General features: G+C 42.3%; 1 protein-coding gene and 1 long non-coding RNA gene across 6 annotated transcripts in view; one reads left to right on the plus strand and one right to left on the minus strand.

Moving 5' to 3' along the window:
- Positions 1-6,167, minus strand: part of ERBIN (erbb2 interacting protein) — a 122,729-nt gene extending 116,562 nt beyond the window's left edge. For 2 of the 5 annotated variants that reach the window (XM_056324363.1, XM_056324366.1), the window contains exons 1-2: positions 5,308-5,502; positions 4,882-5,153 (exon numbers count right to left, since the gene is read on the minus strand). The gene's annotated coding sequence lies outside the window, so the exon portion shown is untranslated. Of the gene's footprint in view, positions 1-4,881; positions 5,154-5,307; positions 5,503-5,814 lie in introns of those variants that run through there. The other 3 variants (XM_056324367.1, XM_056324368.1, XM_056324365.1) reach the window with 3 other exon arrangements.
- Positions 6,168-6,478: 311 nt separating this feature from the next.
- On the plus strand, positions 6,479-10,770 carry LOC130142447 (uncharacterized). Its single transcript, XR_008819406.1, has 2 exons — positions 6,479-9,941; positions 10,161-10,770. It is a non-coding gene; the product is annotated as an uncharacterized LOC130142447 (long non-coding RNA).
- The last annotated feature ends 5,255 nt before the right edge of the window (positions 10,771-16,025 follow it).

Below are 16,025 nucleotides of genomic sequence, written 5' to 3' on the forward strand. Positions count from 1 at the left end.
ACTCAGCACTCCTCGAACAAGTATTTCCTTCCTACTTGTTCATTCCTAGAAAGGAAATACCTACACCAACAGGTGCAGTCTCTCCCATTGGAAGGGTGTGATAGTCCAGAATAGTCAGAAAATTCACTACTTGGACCATTACCTATCTATCTATGTTTATTCCTCCCCAGCCAACTTCATGACAGGGTCTACGAGACATGAAGCACAACACTGTATGTATTGGACTATACAAACTTGGAGAATTCAGTGTACTTAGACTTTTTTTTTTTTGAAAGGGAGCTCATGCACCCATTGAATTCCAAACTGATCACTCTGAAGATACTGACCTACAGTTTCTAGCAGTTACTATTCTCACAATGTGCATCTAAGTAAGGGAATCTTAAAAGAATGTTTGTTTTTAGCAGTTGTTTTACTTTGCATACATAATATAACCTTATGCTTGCAGAATTAAATTACAGAAGTGTGAAACAGAAGTTTGAGAAACCATACTTTATTTACAAAAGATACAAGAGTGTATAATATTCGCTATTTAAAAAATGAGAGCTATGAAAAAAGTCACGCATTTTGGAATCACTTACCCTCTTTCTGGTAAGTTTTCTCTTACAGGGACAGCAGTTGTCCTTACTATCATAAGTAGTCAAGGCACAAAGCATTCCCCCACCGACCTAATCAGATTTATGTACAAATCTTGTTATCTAATGTTTTCCTGGCCATGCCAAAAAATAGAACAGTACGACCATCCCATTCATTGCTACTGAAGTGGACAAAAAGGGGAGAAGAGTACATAATATCTTATCTAATAAGATCAAGCCTTCAAATGAAAGAATCTCCGAAGGCTTAGCTACCTTCTGATCTTATTACAACCTCCAGGACAGCCACAGCAGCCATGATCACTCACATTGTCCTCGGACTCCGCTCAATCATCACTTTTTGTTCCTATGTATAATGATCGCTTGGTATCAAGTCATCTACAAATTAGTTCCAGATACAGAAAGAACTAGCCTACTTTTTGACTTAAACTACCCTAGAGAAGCTAGTCACAATGCTGATGTTCTCCAGTGTAAGTACACTTCAGTCTGGTGTAATTCAGACACAATGAAGAGGTTTGTTTAACTTTATTTCTCTATTATACAAAGTCAGGATGTATTTTAAAAGGTGGAAGGTGCAATTAGTGTTGCAACATCATGCTTCTGTATTACCTTCAGGGGAAGTACAGGTGTAACTAAACAGAGCAATAAGCCAAATAGCCATATTGAAATTTGGGCATCAGAGAAACAAGTATCTTTAAAAGAACTAGTAACTAATGAGGTTACACAGCAGGACAAGTAGAGTTATCCAAAGGCTACTATATAATATAAATACTACCAATTCCAGCATAGCAATCTTCACATTTTCATTTTTCTTAGGCAGATGAGATTTATAGATCTCTCCTAAATCAGCATCCTTACTTTCAAACCTTAACATTTATAAGGTTTTACTCACAATACATGAATACTGTATTAATTAGAAATAAAGAAGTAGTTCAATAAAGGAATTTTTAAAACAATCCTTCAAAAACAACTATACCCAGCCTGTCATTAAAGCAGTCAAGTTTATCTCTCGATTACCTGTCCTCTTATAATCTTAAACTCAACAGAACTGCTTAATAATTAATTATTGCTAAAGTGCACTAGGCAGTGTTGTTTAGGCCCACTAATTTTTACCAATATTTACTCAGCAGGAGACAAGCATGCCAGCTGTGCTGATACAGTGGGTTCTGCATGTCACCTTCACAGCTGGAAACTGCAGTGGTACACTGCAGCTGCTCCCCAAGAGATGAAGAGAACTGTAAGGACTGCATGAAATCCGTATTACACGCTTTCACAAGCCCTCATCCCACCAAAGAAGTACTTCTTGTCCAGAAATGGACCAGAGTCTGTCATGTGACTCACCACAGAATTGTTCACAAGTTACCCACAGCACGAACAAAAAGATAACCCCTATGCATTCAAAACATTATGCAAAACTCCCGAAGTCAATTACACTTTTGGAAGTTATAGAAGACATAACCTATACCTCACAAGTGTGCATTGGCCTGCACAGCTGTTCCAAGACACTAAGCTAGCAACGTAAAAGGTTACCAAAAGACACTGCACCTTCTGAACGGAGGGGTGTGTAGGGTGTATCTATAGATTACTTACTACAGAAACTGATAAATATTGTACCTGCAATGTTTTCATTCCAATTTGAAAAGTGTTTTCTGACATCATTTTACTTACTCAAAAGCTCACAAGGCAAAATGGTGATGTTTCTAAATCTTTGTTTTCCACATTTTTCACATTTAACCACCTACACCAACTGTCACCATCAACATTTGCATGCTTACATAGGAATAGTGTCTACTTTTTTCATATCCATAACAGTAGCTTTTCTGTCAACTCAACTAGTTATGCATTCAGAAAAGGTTAGATTTGTAATTCCTCTATGTGTAGTAAATGCCAGACCATCCTTTAGCAGATCAGGTTATTCTATAGGGAGATCTGCTGAAGAGATGACATATCAACCATTTGATCTTTACATAACATTTTCCCTAGAAGATTTTCCTTTTTGCTGGGGAGCAGGAAGGACAAAAACAAAACAAGAAAACAAAGCGGACTGCCAGTGATTGATTCATTACACCCCTACAGGAAAGCTGAGTTGAGGAATTTGCTCCCATCCCCTTCTATTTCTAGAAACTACTGCTAACATGCTACGTATAATGTATGTTACATCTGTGCAAGCCTCTCCTTCGCTTTGATGTTCCAACCATGGCTCTTTATCCTTGGGACTACAGACTCAGAAAGAATTTCACTGATGACAATTTGTAACACTGTTTTCTTACACCACCAGCTTAACACACTATGCAACTTTCAATTAATAATAAATTCTCTGCAGAGCCCCCTCAATTCCATACAAATGTGATGTGCCCTGTAAGAGCACTACATTTATACCAAACATTATCTACTGGGCAGCTTATTCATCAGACAAATCTATTCATATTTTTACTAATATGATAATTATCCTAATGAAAATCATATTCCATTGTATGACGTATGCTGTAACTTACAGCTCTCTGACTGTAAGCATACCAACCTAAAATTACTGATGTTTACTTCATTTTAATTTAATGCCTAAGCAAGACACAGCCAGGCCAAAATAATGTTTCCCCAAGCCATCGACACGTACCTATGAAAGTGTTGTGTCAAGCAACATGAGCTACCATGTGTATACTTACATAACTCACAACATGAATTATCAGTGTCAGACTGATTTTTAGTTGAGACTGATGATCTCAAGAAAGAATACACTTCTTGATAACTCCTAAACTATGTTAACAATATGAATGGCATTCTACGATATAATGATTAACTATAAGCTGTACTGAATTACACTTTCCTCATTAAAAAGGGCCTTATCTATAGCTACCATGGTGACAAAACACTAACGTAAAAAGTTGTGGCTCCACTACAAGGATCTATTCTTCCACATGGCATTGAAAAATATCAAGTGCATCATGAGAAACACAAAAGGTCTGAAAAGAAACAAAATTGCATGCATTACCAACACAGTGGTTTACAACTAAATTTGTCATGCACTGCTACAACCCCCGCCCCTGCCCCCTCCCCGCCCCCCCCCCCCCCCCCCCCCCCAAGAATCTCAAGTCATTATTGGGGCTGAAACACTGCTTTGGAGAGTGATGGCTCTTTGTAAAAGGATTACTCTATTTAGACCTCATTGCTTTTCTGCCAAGCATCAGCCATATAAGGAAACCAAAGTTCACTGCCATTTATTTTGTTCAGCGCTTTCTGATGCCCAAGAATAACCCTTACTGCCGCCTGGAAAGGTAGGTCTATAAATTGCAAGCCAAAACACTTCCTTGTGATCTGCCATAAAAGCCACTTCAGGTCAGCTAAATGTTAACATTTTTCCTCACGGCATACCAAAACAGATGGAGTTGGATTAGTAACTTTTCCCTCAAACACTACATGACTTGATGCTGTTAAAGAACTATATAGTTGGGAGTATTTTAAATTTTGTGCAGAAATTACTTTGTCCAAGCCTCACAAATACCAACACATCTCAGACACCCGAGAGACCGAAGCACACACATCCTATCTAACCAGCATGCTCCTTTCCAGTTGGACAAACAGGAACAAAAATTTAGATAAGCCAGTACAGAGCTATGGCTTCTAGCTCATTTTGAACATTCATACTACGAGAAATTCCTTGCCTTCATGAAAGAACTAAGCAATAACTGCCTCTTTGAGGTATGTGAAATGCATCTGGTGGTGAGCAATACTGCTTTCACTACATGCAACTAGTTAGTTGGCATAACTTAACAGACACCAGCAGTACAAAACCTTACACCAAAACTTCACGTCTTGTTTTCCCTCCAACAGCTTCAAACGGGACTCCTTTCAAAAACAATAAAGGAGAAAGTAGTCATCAAAACCAAACAAGGCTACATAAACTTGTATGTTCAACTGCACACACTTTTAAAAAGTCAGACTTTTTCAAAAAAAAAAAACCCCTGAGGTTCTTAACATAAACTTTTCAAGGATCAAGACGCAATACAGACCTCTGCTATACAAGCTGAAAAATATGCAGTCCAATTCGTCATCTTGAGGACAGAGAGGGGGCGGAGGGGAGGAAGAGGTGGCGGCAGCAGTCGAGGGGAAAAACTGACACAAGCAATTACAGAGGACTACGAGGGCACGTTTTTATACAGCAATTTAACAGCTATCTTCCAGAAGCCCGGCCAGACGTTAACCGACATTCCAGTAAACAAGGTGACAGACAAGCAAAGGCAGACACGGGCAGCACCAAGCCTCGAGATCTTTCGATTAAATAAAAGATTACTACCTCCTCTAGGACTTTCTTATTTCCCGAGAAGTTAATTACACTCGCAGGGCTAGCAATCGTTTCGGGGAGGAAGGAGCTGAAGCGGCAGAATCACGGTGTCGAGCAGCTTCAGTTCAGTACCTTCTCCAGCCGAACAAAGAAACTTCTGTGCCCGAGGAACTCAAGAACTTTCGGTCCCCCCCGACGCCTTCCTCAGCCTCCACGCGACCAGCGGCCACGCTCATGCCCACGGCATTTCGACCAGAGAGGGGGAAACACAAAGGGCAGCTACCCTACGCGAGGCGGAAAACACAGAAATATAAAGGCCAAAAACAGGATATCGAGATGAAGCGTGAACTCCTTCCTCCTTCCCCACCCCCTTCAGCAGAGGGAGGGTTTTGCCGTTGCTGCCGCCGCTGCTCCCCGAGCCGTCCCCGTTCGATTTACCTTGTCTGTCGGGCGCGCCGCGCCGCTCCGGCAGCCGGGGCTTCCTCCGGCCCCGCGGGGACGCGCTAGAGCCCACCGAGTTTCCTCCCGTTCGAAGGGGAAGGGGCAGAGGAGTGCGGCGAGCGCCGGGCGGGGGGAGAAATGCAACAGCTTTCACCGGGCACGGGGGCGGGCGCGGCGCGTGCGACGTGCGTGCGCGCGTGGGGAGGGCGGTGGCGGCGCCGGGCCCCTCCCGCACCGCCGGCCACGCCCCGCTCTGCCCCGCGGGCGGCCCCCAGCCGCGCCGGCCCCGCCCGGCAGGAGCGACGCCCGGCGGCGAGACCGCAGCGCCCCCCGCCACCCGGCCGGCCCCGGCGGCGCGGCCTCGCCCGCCGGCCTGCGTCCCCGGCGCCGCCGCTCCGCCGCCAGCTCCTCACCCGCGGCCGCGCCGACCGAGCGCGGCCGCCGCCCCGCACGCCCCCGCCGCCGCCAAGGGCAGGAGGGGAGCGGGATGGCTGCCAGCCTCACCTGCCCGCCCGCCGCCGCCGCCGCCCTCTCTCCCCGCCTCCTTTCGCACACTTCCCTCTTCTCCCGCCGCTTCAGCCTCCCGCCCCCCCTCCCCGGCCTGGGCAGCAGGGGGTCCGGGGAGGCGGCGGAGCTGTGGCGAGGGCAATGCCCCGGCGGGGACGCGCGATGGGGAGCAGAGGGGCGTAACCGGGGGGACGACGCCGCGCCCCTGCGGCTGCCGGCGCCGCGCACTGCCGCCCAGGCCGGGGGAGGCACCGCAGCGGCGGCGGGCGGAGCGGGAGCTGGGTCGGGACCGGGCGGAGGCGGGAGCGGGACCAGGAGGCGCGGCGCCCGCGCCCCCACAGGCCGCGGCGGGAGGGGGAAGGGGACGGGCGGGCTACGCCGCCGCCGCCGGCTCCCGCGGGCCTCCCCTCCCCCGCCACCGGTGTGGGGCTGAGAGCGGGATGCCGCGCTGCAGCCAATCGCGAGCCAGGGGCGTCATGAGAGACGGGCCGCCGCGTCCAATCGGGCTCGGCAGGGGGCGGGAGCGGGTTGTGGAGGAATGGGGCGCGGTGGGGCCGGGGGCTGGGGCCGGGACTGCAGGGCGGGGCCGGGGCAGTGAGGGCGCGGGGCGGCCGGGGCCGCTGAGGCGGGGCCGAGCCGAGCGGGGGCCGGGGCCGGGGCCGGGGCCGGGGCGGGGGCGCTGCGGCGGGGACGCGTCCAGCGGCCGCAGAACGGGACCTCGCGCCTCCGCCTGACGTGCGGCCCACTCCGGGGGCTGGGATGGGGCCGGCGCGGCTGGGGAGGCCCTTCCCGGCCCGGTAACGCAGCAGGGAGCGGGCGTCGCTGGTTTTCCCGCGCGGTGTTGGCGCAGCTTGCCTTCTGCAGGGGCGCGTTGGCTGCCTGGGCGCATTCAGCCCCGAACGATGGACCGCTGCGCTTGGCACGGCACGGCTGTTGGCTGCCCGGTGTCCGCGGCCACCCTGGGCGCTGCCGGGCTGCACCTGGCGCTCCCGGCGTTTCGGTTATCGGGATCTGCGGAAACCAGCACATCGCGGGGAAAACTAACAACCTCCACCCAGACATGATGATATTAACTGATATTACGATACGTGATATTAAATGGCGATCCAAACAACAAGTAAAACAGTGCCGCATACATGGTCACACCGTTTCACAGAAACCCCGGCATACGGCTGTGTTTCCTCTCCGAGTATTTCAACACCCTCGGTACAAGACGATGGTACCGAAAATGCTGTTAGCTGTAACACAGTCACGCGCAAATACGTTTGAAAAGCAAACAGTGGGTTTACTGTAGGTCACACGACTTGGGTATTGGTGTTTGTTGGATCATGACAGTATGTTGATGGAAATGTTTTTCTGTTTAATTTCCTTGATTGTTTGAAATGAGTATTTGATAACCTATTGTGTACACAATATGCCATTTTAACTGTCCTGGAGCCTGGAGTTCTGCTCAGCCACAAAACGGCACACAAAGCTGACAGCAGGGTGGATTTCTACATGCTGCTCACCTTATGCTCCTTAATTGTGTTCCACAGAGACAATGTCTAAAACAGAGGTAGTTTTATCTTCATGCCTGTTTAATCCCTGGCTCCTCTGCTGGGACTGCCACCAGCTCAGGTGGGATAGTTATTATGATATCATTTTATTATGGTAATCTGTTTACTGAGAGATGAAAAAAATGCTAAAAAATGCCATTTTACATGAGCCATTGAACAGCAAAGGAAAATGTTATGTCAGGTTAGTGATGACCTGCCACTGATTTTAGCATACAACTAGATGTGAAAAGTCCTTTAAACTCTAACCAGTCCCTGAAAGTAACTCCAGTTGATATTTCCTGTTCAGGACCATCATTTGCTTCATCCAGTTTCTTACAGGGCTTTGGATGAAGAAGCTTTAATCTTTAGGAGCAAAACATACTGTTGATCACATTTGTAAAAGTCCACTACATTTAACAATACTGTTCTTTATTTAAAACTTCTTCTCTGTGTATGGGAATTGTGTGTTCAAGTATCCAATTTGTATGCAGATACAGAAAATAAGCATGCATTTTTACTAGGGTAATAATACTTGCTCATTGTTTCTTTACTTTTCTACAAATCTCTCTATTTTCACATACAGCCTTCTTTGGAGACTACATCTATGGCTAGGATTAAATAATTAAACTAAATTAAATGCAACCATCAGAGTTTGTAAAACAAAATTATATATGTATATGTATTTCCCAAAACATTAAATCACTTCCATTTCTTCTCATTCAGATAAGCCATTTTTCTTCAAATGAGTCAGCGTTGGACTAAGGCCAATATGAGAACTTCACCCCCACTCACAACAGATTTTTAATTTCTCACTGTAGTGCACTACACTGGTGCTATAATAAAATTACTGATTTTTTTATCTCATGCGAACAATTGATCGTTCCTAATATGCAGTAATGTATCCTTACCATAATTAATGCGAATGGCTGTCTGTGACTGATGTCTTCCATCATGAACTCTTCCAGGCACCTCTTTTATGCATGAATTATCACAACTTTTTAAACGTGAAAATGTTCTGTGGCAATGTTTACTGCAGATTGCCCAATGCATTTGTTAATGCAGCAGGGTGATAGATGGGTGTGGGAAATTTATAGCAACTGTTGCTCCCATGGTTAATCTACGGTAGTAATGTTAGTTTCAGTCTGAGATACTATTTCACTTACCGTTTTAGCCATCAAAAATGAAAGCCTAGTCAAAGACTACTGAAACTTTAGCTAGCTAGCTAGATCACAGCTCCTGAAGATGTTATACAGACAAGATACAACTATCTATACAAATTAAGAAAATACCAGGAGTTATCCCAGGGATTTAAAAGTGCTATAAATATCAAGAGAGTATTTCGATTACAGCTTCAACAGAGTCCCCAGCAACGTTAATTCCCAGTGTTGGTATCCCAGTTACCAAATAATTACAGATTAAGTGCACAAAGTAAAAAACACAGAGTTAGATAATGAGTCTTTCAAGTGAGGCCATGCAACTGATCCTACTGAAAATTTAAACCATGATTTCACAGCAGACACCAAGTCCAAACTCCTCTCGTTCAAACTTCTATTTTTATATTTGAACAGGAATGCTCATAAATACTGCAACAACATGCAGCTAAACTGAAAGAACAGTCGGTGAAACAGCCACCTCTGTTTGTCCCTTTCAGGAGTTCAGTGGTCTAAACAAAGTATATACAGTTTTTCACAGTAACAGGGTTTAATTGCTGCTTTTCCCTGTTAATACTGTTGTTCATTACATTTGTGCATTTCCACTTTTCCAAGAGCTAGACTGAAAGGCCCCCCGGCTAAGTGCTTCTGCTTATTAAATGCTCAAGTAGTGACTTGAATGGTGGATTGTATCTTGATTTGAATTGGGACTTCTGGACACCATTACAATATAAATATTAAATAATAATTACTGAAAGTAATAGCTACCTGAAAGACATAAAGAGACAATAAGTAATCTTTCCTTTAACAAGTATATATTGGAGTTTATTTTAGATACTCCATAATTTAAATTTGCACATGATCTGTCCAGAATGTCTTACTGTAACATTGTCTGAATTGATCTGATTCACAGCTGGATTACACTACATTTACGCTGGTGAAATCAACACAAAACTGATTTCATTCAGTGGCAATTAAGTCTTAGAAGTATATTGTTATGAATTCCTAAATGCATAATGCCTATCTGGTACACTTAAAGACAAGCTAAGTAAACAACCTCTGCTTGGTCTAACGGTGATACAATCCCAAATTTACACTGGTTAAATGTTGCATTACACCATTTATGGTTATGAAGAAGTTTTTTCCTGTATTTGGTTGTCTTATTTTTCAAACAGTAAACAAAAGTAATGAAAGTAAATCTGTTGTGTGACTAAGTTTTGGAGTATTATGCAAGTACCAATAGAAAACCTTTGTAACACCACAACGTATTTTGTATATGCTGTGTTCTAGAAATGATTAGGAATGTTTTAGAGTTATTTTTAAGCATTTTATTGTGTCTTTTTGTTTGTATTTCTTTTCCTTGGTTACCATGGGTGAGCTCCTGGACTCTGAGGAACATTTGGCTGAACCTTTCACATGGAGGAGAAAAGACAAAAAGGTAATATTAAGGCACCTTTATTCTTGCCTGATTTGGACTGCTTTGCTCCTGACTTTAAGCTATGCAGCTGCCTCTTAGCCTAAGAGTCTGTTTTGACATCTGATGCCCCCACATAAATCTTGTGCTGGTCAAAACAAACTGAAAGGAATGAAAATGAAGCCATGCCATGTGAGGAAACAGACATCTGCGGATTGTAACCATCAATCCTTTGCTCACCAGGTCCTGCAGATCTCCTTCTGGCCACACTGAGTTAACAAAGAGTTAAACATGAAGTCTGCAGAAAGAGCCAACTATGAAGTTGCCTAAAACAAGCCATGCACTCAGTATTTTGCCTATGTACCGACAGTGGTTTTGGACTGCCTTTGATAAGGTTCTTGGATCCAAAAAGGGTAACAGTGAGTGCAGCTGAGGATACTTGTGTCTGGAAACCAACCATAAAAGAACACTGTACAGCTTCTAATCAGATCTGGCATAGCTTTCCTATAGAAAATCAGTCATGCTAGCTCTATAGTAGCTCTCTACTGGTTATATTGCTTTGCTAAGGTTAATAATTAGTGCTGCACCCTGCAGGAAAACCATCACTCCTCACTCTCTCTCCACTTACAGGAAAGACGAATTTCTGTGGCAACTTTGTTTAAAATTGGTTATGGTGGGTTTTTTAAGCTAGTGAAAACCAGACAGAATGTGTTCTGGCATAACAAGCTGGTGAGCAGGTCATGTGTAGACACTGTAAATGTTATCACAAATATCATTCCAAAATTATTCTCTATAGGCACATTTATGATTATATCAGTTATGCTAACCATTAAATAAATCCAGATTTCTCTAATTGTAGGATGAATCACTTTTATTTTACATCTCTGTGCTGGCCATTAAGTTTTATTAGAAGGTTGTTATGCTGTTAATACCAATCTCTTAGGAGATTTTAGCAGCACTGTCGTATATGTGCACAGTTAACAAATTCCTTACTTTTCCCTTGTCATTTTCTGTGAATAATGTCAGTCATGTAAAAATAAAGACTAAAGCTATGTGACTTCCTGGCTTCAGTGTTGTCTCAATGATATTAGAAGCTGATTTTCTTAGGGACCATCATGTTTGGAACCACAGGTGAAACCATTTTGAAGCAAGGAGATCCAGACAGTCCAGTGAGATCAACTATCCTGTCTCTAGGCCTGTTACACTAACAGATTGCACCTTAAGCAAAGACTCTTCGATTTGTAGAAAAGCTACTGTGGAACATTTTCAAGAGAGTTCAAAAAACAGTCCTTTTGATTGTCCTCCATCTGCAGTTAGGGTACATGATAAAAGATTAGTTTGGGGGAAATAATTACTTTTTCAGCATCTGTTAAAACAGTTGCCCATTTTTTTCATCATATAAGAAGTTCAAGTGCAGTTAAACAAGAATCAGCTTGTCTTCTCCATTTCTCTTCTTTATGAAGTCTTCAGTTCTTTTAGTTATTTCTTCCCTTTCTTCTCCCCACCTGACAAACATAAAAGACATAGTTCTAGGTGCTAAGAAATATTCTCCTTCTTTAAGTGATAAGAAATAGTCTCCTCTTTTAAGTATTTTATCCCTTCTTCTTTGAACAAGCAAAATACAAAAGACGGCACTTGTATGACTAGCATAACTGAAAACCATTATAGACATTTTTAATTTCACTTTGGAAAGAATGTTTTCAGAGTAGCTTTTTAAAATCTAAAATAGACATTTTTTCATTTATATCTGTCTTAAGTTCTAAGGCATGTTAGTTGCAAACAGTAAAACTAAAACTAATATTTTTATTGTTTTCTCCATCAAAAGCCTTACATTGCAGGTATGAGTATTACGCTACATCAGTAAGGAAATAGTGACTTTCTGGGCCAGAAAGGTTAAAAAGTTGTGTGTTAACTCATTTCCATGCCTGCAAACAAACAAAAGCTCTCAAGAGAGAAGGTGGCTTTACCAAAGCTTTAAGAAGTACACTTTAGACCTGTAATTACTCTTTATTATGATTTCTACAAGTAAAATATTGAAAATATTTTACTTTGTTAAACTAAGGTTGCAAAAATGCATAGATTCTGATTAACCATGCTGTTAGCAACATAGCAGCGTTTACAACTGAGCATCATGACAGCATCAAGTCAACAGTTTTTCATGAACACATTTCAAAGTACTGTATTAGCATACATTCAGACTAAACAGACACACAACTCTGGCTAGAAAGGCTCCCTTTGGATTTGCACAGAAAAGATTTCATGAAGGAAAAACATAACCTCATTCTTTGCTTTTGGTGAGACAAACCCACATATAACCTAAATGCAGGTGGCACATAAACCTATCAACTAATGCAAAAATGTTCAGAGTAAAACACAGTTGCTGTTCAGGGCCTTCAGGGCACTGCTTTCCAACCTTCACAGGTAGTGGTCTGTCTTTACCTGAAGTTAAAATTTATTGTATTATTTCCCTCCTCCACCCATACCCATTCTGTTTCCTGTAAAAGTGGGATAGAAGTGTTTCAATTAAAGTATTATCTCACTTCTGTGCATTTTGAGAGTACAGTTATGATGCCATGTCTATTACAGTGTGATACAAATGAGACAAGATTTGTAGAAGAGGCAATATCTTTAATTAGATCAACTGATGGAACTAGAGAAAACAAACAGACATTTTGACTTGACTGACATTCATTAATCAGATCTGACAAGTAGCAGAATCCAAACTAAATACAAGTGGGACATGATTGTTCTTAGTATAATAAAATTATCTTAATCAATTAAATCACTGGAGAGAAAACTGTAGCTAACAGGAATGTACAAAGATGAATCAGCAAGAGAACCGTAAGCTTTAAAAACAATGTCACTACTGAGTCCACAATTCGTTTATCCACCGAATTTAAAAATTTAGTTCCCAGGATTATTTTTTAAACATGACTTGTAGGTCCCCTGTGAGCACATGGACTATGCAAGAGATGGAATATTCTCTTTATGGAAAAAATATTCTATCCGTTGCTGTGTTTTGTTCTTGATCAGTTATTTATGTGAGTTCATTTTAGTGAATAATGGTTGATTGGTTTCATGCACATAATTCTCATGAGAGTATGTGTTGTGTTTAGTGTAATATATCAAATTTTTAAAGTTTATGAGGAAGACTCATGGAAATTAGTAGTTCTTTTGGGTGTTGACATCAATTATGTTAAATACGTCAGTATTCATGAATTTTGCATTTGCTGTGCCAGCAAGGTTTGGTTCTAATGAGTGCTTGTTAGTACAGGAGAAATCTGCTCTGGATTGTGAGTTTAATACTAGAACTGTTACTTAAAAAGAGGTGGAAAAGAGCTCCAGGAAGAACCCTCAAGCGTGTGTTTTAGTAGACGCTGTATTTATTTAATGGTTTTCTGTATATATACCAGCATCAAGTAGTATGTAATAGAAAGGAAGATGCTGTCATTGAGGGTTCCTTTTTGCATTATTAGGTTCATAGGTGTATTTGCGTGGTTATTTCAATCACAGAGCCTGCTCCTTGCAGGGCAGTTCCATTTTTCCTATTGTGTTTTGCATGGTGACTGACTTTCTGAAGAGTTTGTTTATTGTGGTTTCCTCCACAGGGTAATTTGTATTGTCACTTTTTGTCAGCCATGTGATCTAGAAAGGTGATGTTCATATTCTAATATGGGAAGGGCAGTAAATACCAAATTAGCAGTGGAAATCAGGGGAGCGGCTGAGGTGATAAAAATGTGTATCTTTCAGATACAGAGTAAGTTTGGGCACAGTTCTCTCAAGCACCTTCCCGTGAGCAGTTCATGAACACGCTGCTGTTACTGGCATGAGGGACAGGGTTTAAAATATTTTCTAACTTTGCTTGCCCCACCCTACAGATCTGCACAATTCTTTGCAAGTAACAGCTACCTTCATCTGAAAACCATTGATTTAGGTGTATCAGCATTGTTTCAAATGAGAGAAACAAGTGTACTCTTTTTCAGTTCTTTCTTTAACTTTGACAGAAACCATCTTGAATTAAGCCACTGTGAAACCAAGAGGCTTTGGGGAGAGAAATCCTCAAAGATGTGAATACTCATAAACTGCTTTTTAAGACATTCACATGTTAAATGACACTGTCCTTGTCAGCCTGTTCAGTGTTTTACTTTCTATTTACTACAAATACTTTCTTATGCCAGCTCTGAAGAAACAGGAAATTGCCAAGGTATGGTTGCGTTCTTTTCCATCACATATCCATTTTTACTACATGAGCTACTTATGTTTCAATACACCTGCTAATAAATAGAATTCTGGAGATAAACACACACACATTAATCTGCTAAAGCCTAAAGCTGACATACAATATGTGGGACATGTATGTATATAAATCATATATGTGGTGTATATATATATATATGTGCACAAGTATTTAAGTGGTAAGCATTCACCCTTATACTGTAAAATGCCTATGGCATAAGTTTAATTACTCTTTAATTTTAAGGCAAATAAATGTCAATAAAAATGTATGGACATGAAAGCTATGTGAATCACACATAAGTTTGGAAAATATGAATGATGGCCCAGAAATTTAAGTAATTCAACAGACATGCTACCGCCACAGAGATTTAAAATGTAAAGATCTGCTTTTTCAAATGCAGATATACTTTTCATATGAGTAAGCTTATTGACTTCACTATGATTGCTAATAGAAATGGAGCTGTGCACCTCAGTCTAGATCTGTGACCTAAGGGTTTGTTTACATTGAATCAGAAAAGTACACTAAATCTACTTGATTGACACACCTTAATTTCATGTGATGCAGTTTTAGTACGTACTAGCTGTTGAGATAACAGAAAGCCTATATACCCATTTGAAGCTTACGAAATGTGACATGTGTAATGTTTTACTGAGCTACTCACCTTTCCACCCATCCCAAGCTGACAATATGCTGGAGGGGTTAGGAAGGTACGAAAGTCTCTATTTGCACCTGAATTCTGTTGCCTCATTATAACATCAGAGACTCACAACACAGAACTTCAAGCTCTTTCCACCTCCTTGCTCAGCAAAAATCAGATACAGAGCTTCAGACAGCACTTACTGACCCTCGTGACAAACTCTGCCCTTGTTCAGTGCAGTGTGGAAGGAGCTCAGACCTTGCTGAAATGAGGACCACATCCATCTCTGACTGCCATAGACAGCTAGCTACACTTCTCCATGCCAAATGAAGTATCATATTCCACTGCAGGAGAACGAAAAGTAGATAACCAGCAATTCTCCTTCCACCTGCATATGTTAGGAAAAGCTTGACTGGATTTTGTCATGGGAAGACATATTGAAGCCAGTTTGCTGCAGACAGTGTTGACACTAGTGTGTTCAGTGAGGACTCAGGCTGACACACACAGTGGTGAAGAAGGCTCACATAAAAGCCAGGACCACTTTGCCTGATGAAGAGTTTGTGTGTTGGCTGCATATATCCAAGGGTACCAGGACAGGTGTTTGATTTGCCCATCTTATGTTCTACCCAGGCTGGCAATCCTGAGAAAGACACATCAGCCAGTAAACCTCATAGTGCCTGGTTAATATGCCATTAATGTGAAAAGTTGCACAGGAAATAGCAGTTTTGTAGTTCTTAGGTGAGGGGGTATGACTTGCATGTTTCTGTGGACACTTTAAACTTCTCTGCTCCTAACAACCAGCTGCACCTCTGCAGGTCTCTTCTTTCCTTAACTGCTCATTTCAGTGGCCTTCACTTTTATGTTCCAGGTGGTGACCATGCCAGAAGTTTCAAGAGCTAGTTAAGAATACTGATGTCTCAGCAAATATAATGGTTTACTCACTCTGATGTTCAGTGGAAAACACTCCTTTCTTATCCTCACTGTCCTCCCCCACCACACACATTTTCTCTTTCCTCACCTCCCCTTCAACTGCTTGAGCTTAGAAGGGTGAAGTCCTGAAAATCTCAGTATTGCAGCAAAAAAGTCAAAACGTTTTGCCATCACCCCTCACCCATAAAAAAAGAGGCACAAGCCACTGTTTGCTACTAAAATTTAGCATAACCAAGCTTCACCAGAAACTTGAAGCATTTCTTAGGGGAATAAAAACTGAATTTAAGATGCCAGAATTATTATT

The sequence above is a fragment of the Falco biarmicus genome, chromosome Z, assembly GCF_023638135.1.
Source record: "Falco biarmicus isolate bFalBia1 chromosome Z, bFalBia1.pri, whole genome shotgun sequence".
In the NCBI taxonomy this organism is placed as follows: Eukaryota; Metazoa; Chordata; class Aves; order Falconiformes; family Falconidae; genus Falco; species Falco biarmicus.